Genomic DNA, 8,829 nt, shown 5'->3' with positions numbered 1-8,829 from the left:
GGGTCGCCGAATACAAATCTGGCGTCCTTTGACTTTTATCGCGTCAGGTTCAAGGTCATTGGAAGGTCAAATCGATAGAAAACGGTAAAAAAATCCAAAAAATACGTTATAGGTTTTTGGAGTCGCTAATTACGAATCTGGCATCCGTTGAACTCTATCGCCTCAGATTCAAGGTCATTTGAAGGTCATTTGAAGGTCAAATCGAGAAAAACCGGTAAAAAAATTTAAAAAAAATATGTTATAGGTTTTTGGGGTCGCTGATTATGAACCTGGTGTCCGCTAACCTTTATCGCGTCAGGTTCAAGGTCAGTTGAAAGTCAAATCGATAAAAAACGCTGAAAAAATAAAAAAATATGTTATAGGTTTTAGCGGTCGTTTATTACGAATCTGCCATCCATTGACCTCTGTCGCATCAGGATCAAGGTCATTTGAAGTTCAAATCGAGAAAAAATGGTAGAAAAAAAATACGTTATAGTTTTTTTGGATCGCTGATTCTGAATTTGATATCCGTTGACCTCTATCCCGTCTGGTTCACGGTCATTTGATGGACGCATTAAACGATTCTCGATTTGACCTTCAAATGAACTTCAAATGACCTTGAACCTGAAGCGATAGAGTTCAACGGATGCCAGATTCGTAATTAGCGACTCCAAAAACCTATAACGTATTTTTTTGGATTTTTTTACCGTTTTATCTCGATTTGACCTTCCAATGACCTTGAATCTGACGCGATAAAAGTCAAAGGATGCCAGATTTGTATTCGGCGACCCCAAAAACCATAGAAACCCGAGATAACCTCAGAATACATGTTTAAGATGTCAAATCTCTCGAAAATACAGTTGGTGGGTAGTGGTGTTTCCTATATTTGTAGGGGGGTGGGGGTGGCTGGGGGGTGGAAGGTAGTCCGTTTAGCGTGCAATCGACTCGGGATACTTATAAGATATTACCATGATTTTTTCAGATTTTTTGGTCCAAAAATAAATTAGGCCAAGAACCGGCCTTACCGACCCTCCCCCTTTAACGATCACATTTTCGGTAGGAAATTAAAATATTTAGTTGAGAATTTATATATTATGTTGAAAATTCGTATTTTCGATAGAAAATTAAACTATATGGTTCACAATTGATGTATTTTGTTAAAAATTAAACTTTTTGGTAGGTAATCAGTTTTTCGTTTCAGATAAAAAATTTTTTTTTTTAATATCAACTATGACATTTTTCGTCGACAATGCATCATCTAAGCATGAAAATTAAAACCACTTTTTTGCAATGTTTTTGGTAGAAATTAATCTTTATTAACGAAAATTTAGCTATTTGGTTGCAAATGTATGTGAAATTTATCTCTTTGGTTGAAAATTCAACTGTTTGGCTAAAAAATAAATCTGTTTTCACTGGATATTCCCTAAATAAATTCACGGAAGAGATCATGTCCCAAAAAATATTAAAAATATATTAGAAAGGAACTTCAAGTAATTAATGCACTAACCCTTAGGCTTTTTTAGGGTGAGACCCTTTTTTTTGCTTTTGATCGCTCTTATTACTTTTGTGAGTAGCAATAAGCCTCTTCACGCTTAACTGGAGATTTATTTTCAATTTAGAATTGGGATCTTATTTGCGAAGCTTCCCTCTCGCCAAGTGATGCATCTTTTTCCCTTACTTGTCTCCATACTTTACGACCTGATCAATCATATTTGTTCTCTAGAATGAAGCTGCTATTGTTATTATTATATTTTTTGTCAAGAAAAGTATCAGAGAAGAGAAAACGTAAAAGTCGAGATCCTCACAGTTAAAGAAGATTACTTAAAAAGGAAACCCTTAAATTCAGATAAGTATTGAAATTCCGGAATGAACCTAAATTCAGCAAAAATTGTATCTGAACTTGAGTAGGGTTGACTAAATTAACGAAAAGGCATGATTAAGTTTTGTAATTCAGATATTGTCCGTCTTAAATTCAGAGATTTTTTCACTGAATTTCGCTTCATCTTTGAATTTAAGTAGGCGAAACCGGTGAGAGAATAGTAAAAGCAATTTCATAATTCAAAAAATGATAATCTGTCAGCGGGTAAAATATTCTTCATGTTCAAAATACACTTTTCTAATTTTTAATTAAAAAATGGCAAACAAATTTTAAAAAGACTAATTGCAATGTTCGCTTTTAATTTCGCTACACATCAAAAAATGCTGCAGAACTTTCGCATTGAAATACAGTTACTTTATCGAATTATTCAATTGGTACTTGTATACATTTTGTACTGGTTTCCTCTTTATATATATTTGCTGAGGGTCACAAAGCTAACATTTTATTTAAAAATAATTGTGTAGTTTTGAGAATAAAATAAGCTTGGTTGAACTACTTTCTTTGAAAAATCCGTTTTTCGATTCAAGCTTCATCATTTTAGTTGAAAAATCATCTTTCTGATTAAAATAGAACTACTTGGTGAATATTATATTTTTTTAACAAAAAATTTAACTATTTGATAAAAAATTCAACCTTTTTCCAGAAAATTTGTATAGTCGTCTCGAAAATCAAACAATTCCGTAGAAACCTCAACTACTTGCTTGAAAGTTAAACTGCTTTCTTAAAAATTCCTTCTTTCTATTGAAGATTTATAATTTTAGTTATTAATTGGTGTCTCGGAGTAAAAAATAAGGCTCCTTCTTTGAAAAATAACTTTTTTTGTTAAAAATTGATTACATAATTCATATTTTTTGGTTGAAATTCAACAATAACAATTTATGTTATTTGTTGAAGTTTCATCTTTTGTGGCAGGAAATTAATCCTTTTGGTTACAAATTCGATTATTTAATAAAAATTGTATGCATTTTATTGATGATTTGTTGTTTATAGTAGAGAAATTATCTTCTTAGTAAAAAAATTATCTTTTAATTGAAACTTAAATTATTTTGTTAAAAATTGAACTGTTTTGTAGATACTTTGTTTTTTGAAATTTAAAATTAATTTTTTTAAATCTTTCAACTGAGAACTCACAACTTACAACTCAAAACTCAAAAGGCACAACTCACAACTCGGTACTCAAAACTCAGAACTAAAAACTCAAACTTCAGAACTCATAACCTTAAATTCAGAACTTAGAAATTAGGAAACAGGGAGAGGGGTAGAAATAGTAAATCTAAATGTGGGGGAAGTGAGTAGAGGGGGAAGTAGGGGAGAATGAAGTTGGGGAAGAAAAGAAAAGCGAAGATTGAAGTATGGGGAGGGGAAGTAGGGGTGAACAGGGGAAATTAGTGAATGTAGGTGTAGTGTAGTAGGGGAAGTATGAACAACTTATTTAAGTCTTAATAGGCAGTTGAACCCTCTTTTACAAGAGCGAAGCGCCTATTTTGAAAAAAATTTTTAGTTTAAATTTTGTACTGTTATCTTACTGTGCTGGTTGCGGTGAAAAGGGACGTTTTGATTATGAGTCCTGAGAAGAGTGTTCAAATTACTTAATAGCACCTTAAGTAGCTACAGCTCTAGGCTCGAAGTTGCGAATACAAAAGCGACAAATCAGTTACTCAGAGATAGAGACTGAGCGACTAATGCTCACTGACACCTTAAGAAAGGAGACCATTTGTCCTACAGATTATACAGTTTACTTGGCGAAATTACTTTCAAGGAGCTCAGAAAATATGCAAATCTTTTTCCATTAATATTTCGCTCAAAGGATTGTAAAAGAGTGCTTTTGCATATGGCTCAAAGAAATTGTGTAGAAAATCGATTTTCCTAAGGCTCCAAACTAATTAAGTTAAGTTTTACAATTGGTGCTCCTTTTCGAGAAATTTACGTCACAGGAACAACTCGACTGTGCGCTTTTCGTGGTCATTCGAGCAGTAAATAAAGCTGTCGGTCTTAAAACAATGAGAGTGTCTTGCTAGTTGAGCAGGTATCTTTCGAGCAATTTCACCGACAAGTGAGAGGATGGGGTATCAAGAGATAAGATGCTGTAGATAAACTACGTTAACAGTTTTAGAGAAGGGGTGGCTGGTTAAAAATACGGTTGACATCAGGGGCCGAGGGGGCGGAGGGCACTGGACGTAACATATTACGAATGCATTACGAGCTTAATAAGAAAATTCTACTTTTTTCGGATAATTGATTATTAGTTTTGGTTAAAAGATATACTATCTACTTCGGTTAAAATTTCTATTAGTTGAATAAATTTTAAATACTTTGTTAAAAATTCCAATTTAGGTAACAAATTAGTTAGTAATATTTTCCAGTTTATTATACTTTCGTGTTATTTCCCAGTGAATAGTGTCCTCATTATGTAGCGATATGTATATCGAGACGAAAACATTTGCTATACAGAACATGAGCGCTGTGTTCGTTTGGAGGTTATGAAATTCAGCTTTCTATTCATTTTTATGGAAATACATGGAAAGCTGAATTGAGATTTTTCTTTAGTAAGTACAGTATCAACATAAATTAATTTAATTTTTAAATATACATTATAGTTTACTTACATAACTTGTCTTGTAATATAGTTTACCGTTGGGGTTATTGGTTGACTCCACCAAATATTTTATTTCACTGTGTAATTAGTGATTTTGACTACTTAATTAGTGATTTTCGACTATTTAATAGTAAATACTTTACCTCTCAAAACCACTATTGGCTAAGTGACATTTAAATAATTGATTTAGTAAAATATTTTCACTAATTGAATTAGTAGGTTTTCACTAATTCGTAGTGACCTACTTCTCGCTAATTCAATGAATGAAATTTCACCATCAAATAGTGAAATTTCACTAATTCAGATTTAGAGAGATGGATTTTCATTTGTATTTTACTTGTTTGTCGATGATACCGTAAACCATCACCCAAGACAAGGCTCGCCTTGCGACAAGTATACGTCATCTCAGCCAAGACAAGGCTCGACTTGAGACAAGTAAACGTTGTTTTACCTGTTGTGGCGATGAAAGTAAGACGAAGGCCTATGTCTCGACTCAGTTTTCAGACGCAGCCAGACATCGATGTCTTGGAGACAAACTCAAGAAATAACCAAGTCGAACTCAAGTCGAAGAATTCTTACTCGGGTGTTTAGGGCTAACCTTACGGAAAATTCCGTAATCATCGACAGTGCCTTCTTTTTGTTTCGACTGGTTCAAAATTCGTTTTTTTTTCTGTTTATTTCAAATTAATTTCTTATAAATACAAATTTAACTATTGCTATTTTTGCTTTATACTTCTTTTTAGCTGATAATTCTCATATTTCATTGTAGATTCTTCTTCTGGCACAAAATTATTGTTCTTCATCGAAAATTTATGTATACATGTTAAAGCTTAAGCTGCTTTTTTTTAGTGAAATTTATTGTACTTTAACCCCTTTTCATTGCTATCAATACTTTTAAAACATTTACGCAATGATTTACAAATTTTACCATTATTCTTATTAAAAATTTATTTATAATAATCAAAAATTAAAAAATACTTCTAAAATGCTCGGGTTATTATTTGATCTAAAATTTCGCTCGCAGTGACTATTTCTGTAGAATGAAAAAAAAACTCCTTAAGCATTTTCCAGATACTTTTCCGGCAAAGCTGAAATCTGGAAAAATCGATTTGAATTGAGCTGAGTGAGCTGAAACATACTTTTCAATATGGACATACAGAAGCTGTACATTATTTAGCTGATTAACATTTAATTATTTTAACAATTCGACGCCGATTATATGATTTCTATAAAGATTGAACAATTGAGAATATTATTCATAAAATTTAAAAAATGTACTAACTACGACAAATGTTACTGTTTCCGTTAAAAAGTGTTATTTACTTATGAAATAATTAAAAATATGTACATATTATATCATTGCATGCATATATAGTTCCATCTATGCGTTTACACAATGGTAAAAGTAAAAACGATTTTTATATATTCCTAACAATCGACGATAAATAATGTGGTAAAGTACTCGAAACCGTCTAAAACCAAACCTTAAAAAAAGTTGTCATTCCTTCGGCTTTGTAATTCGTCGAACTCACCTCTCATTCGATTTTCTATACCGTCCCAGTTGTTAACATAAGCAAACATTTTTCCTCATGAAAAAGGATTAAAGGCTTTAGCAAATAAAAAAAATTAAGATCTCTCCCAATAAAGATGCATCATGCAATAATGAAAAAATGATTCAAGTTTAAGGACTTTAGGATATTGCAAAATAGTCTGGTGGAGATGGTGAAGTTAGAAGACTGAAGATCGATTCCGTAATGTCTCTTTTAGCTACTTGACTGGAAGGAAAGTTTTCAGTTACATTAAAGTACGACATCCTTCAGTTATAGGAAGTGGATGCTCGAGGAGAGAAAACGAGCGGCTGATAGAGGGGAACTCTTGGAAGTAGTTTTGCACCTTCCTTCCCCCAGAAGGGTGAACCTCCTGAAAGGCCTCGTAAGCTCAGGACTTGGAACAAAGAGTAACTTACGTCTTTTCTGCCATACTGGTAAAATGTTTGGCTATAATTAATGAGTCCGTAACACCGACGACGATGACGTCGCGGTAGCCGTTTAAAACGAGGTGAAGGGTCGACGTGAATCGAGAGTAGTGGCCTTGAACACTCATGATTCATGAAGATATCCATTTATTTCACATACGAGAGTCTCCGAAGGAAAGATGTCGGCTATTGTCAGTAATGAATGGACTGATGCTATATATACTCATCCTAATATGCATCAATATTTGTATAAATGAAAATTATCAGTCTTTTATTAATACTTTCAAATAATCCAAAATAAATGCAGCTATCGCTGTTTGTAATTGATAGATTTCTTTAAGACTCTTTTAAATTAAGTAGTATCATCAATCGCTCTCTAAGCGCGCTTGCAGTTTTACGGTTTGAAGGAAAAAATCATTTTTAATTAAAAATAAAATTTCTGAATAACCATTAATTTTTTAACTATTCATTCAGAGTCTTTAACAAATTCAAAAGTATTTGTGAAGATTTCAGATAGGACATATCGAAATTTCAACAAAAAGTTTGATTTTCAGCTAAATAAATAGTTACATTGTCAAACAAAGAGGTGTATTTTCACTAAAATAATCAATCTTTCACCAAACAAATGTATTCCAATGAGTACTTCAAATTTTAACCAAGTAATTGAATATTTAATATAAAAAATGAATTCTCAATACGAAATGTAATATTTTATACATCGATTAAAAAAAGATTTTAATTTTGAATAAACATCAGTTCAGACTATCCAAAAAGGAAATATTTTCCAAAACAATTAAATCCGCAATCAAAACAGATATATTCTTAAACAAAATATGAATTTTGAACCGAGACTATTAATTTTTTCACAAAAAAGACTTATTTTCAACAAAATAATTACACTTTTAACGAAGGAGATTAACTTTGAATCGAAATGATGAATTTTAACCGTAAAAGTCTGTTTCACAAAATAATTCAACTTTGTATCAATTAGTCGAACTTTTAACTAAACAAACATTTATTTGTATGGAAAAATGTAATGCTTGATATTCCAATTAAACAAAATTAAAATTTTCAAGCAAAAATAGTTGAATTTATTCAAAAAGAGACAAAGAGACATTTTCAACCAAATATTTGAATTTTTAACCAAAAAAGAGTTTTTAGTAAATGAAAAAATAAATTTTGACTAATTATTCATTTTTTAAATATATATATTGTTTTTTGAAAGATTCCATAGTTCACAATTTTGGAAATCCAATTAAATGTTTTAATACCTTTTTAAATATTATACTCAAAATAATTTAAAAATATGAAAATCAGCCTACATTTCCCCAGGAATCTTATGAAAATTGCCCATTACCTGGAAACCTGTAAAAAGAATGAGGAAGCTTCAAAAGTATATTGTATAATCTTAAAAATTTTAATTTCATTAAAAAATGTTGGGAATCTTCTAAAATAAAAAAAAGTTGCGTTAATTTCTTCCAGATTTTTTTGTTAAGATTTTTAGAAATTTTCATAAATCTTTTTAAATTTTGTAGAAAATTTTTGTTTAAAATACCAAATCATTCGAAGTTGTAACAGGAATAAAAAATATACGTTGTGTTGTAAATTTAATGAAACCTTCTTAAGTTCATAATTATTTTCGTATCTGTTTTAAACTGCTGAATATCCTTTGAACATACTCAAAAATTTTCTGAGCTCTTGTCATCTCGAAAAATTGCAACATTTTCCCCGTAAATCTTCTACATTCTTTTCATACTTTTAGACAATCAGTTAAAATATTTCAAAACATTTTTCAATTTAAAAAAATAAAATATCAATAAGCGTTTTCGCAGGGATCTTAAGACAAATTTATTATTCTCTGAAGCATTCAGAAATTCATGAAACTCACATATTATTCGAAATCCTTAAAAATTGACATAGTTATTAAGGTTTCCTGAAATATTCTAAAGATTTTAATTATTGCCGAATAAATAAAATCTCGCTAAATGAAAAAATTACCTTTAAATCCTTGCGATTCATTTTCGGCGTATTTTGAAATCTACAAAACTAAAAATGAAGCCTAAAATATTATAAATGTTTCATAAAATCTTGTTATTGGCAGCGGAAATTTGTTGGTTACTGGTATCGATTACTTTTTTTTATCGACGTGATAATGTTTGGAAGTTTACAGATTATAGTGTGGTAGCAAAATATCAGGAAAATAAGTATTTTATAATTCAAACAAATATTTACAATTAGACTTTTTTATCAATAATGTTTAGAAATAATATATGGATTAATAGATCAATGTTTGTAACGTAATTTAATGGAATGAAAGGGTTTGAATAGAAGCCTTATTTTATTTTTAGAACGTATGGGAAAAAAGTGGACAGAATTATTGCCAATAAAAAAAATATTTAC

Source organism: Belonocnema kinseyi, chromosome 3 (assembly GCF_010883055.1).
Source record: "Belonocnema kinseyi isolate 2016_QV_RU_SX_M_011 chromosome 3, B_treatae_v1, whole genome shotgun sequence".
Lineage (NCBI taxonomy): Eukaryota > Metazoa > Arthropoda > Insecta > Hymenoptera > Cynipidae > Belonocnema > Belonocnema kinseyi.
Note: the sequence above shows the minus strand (reverse complement) of the source record.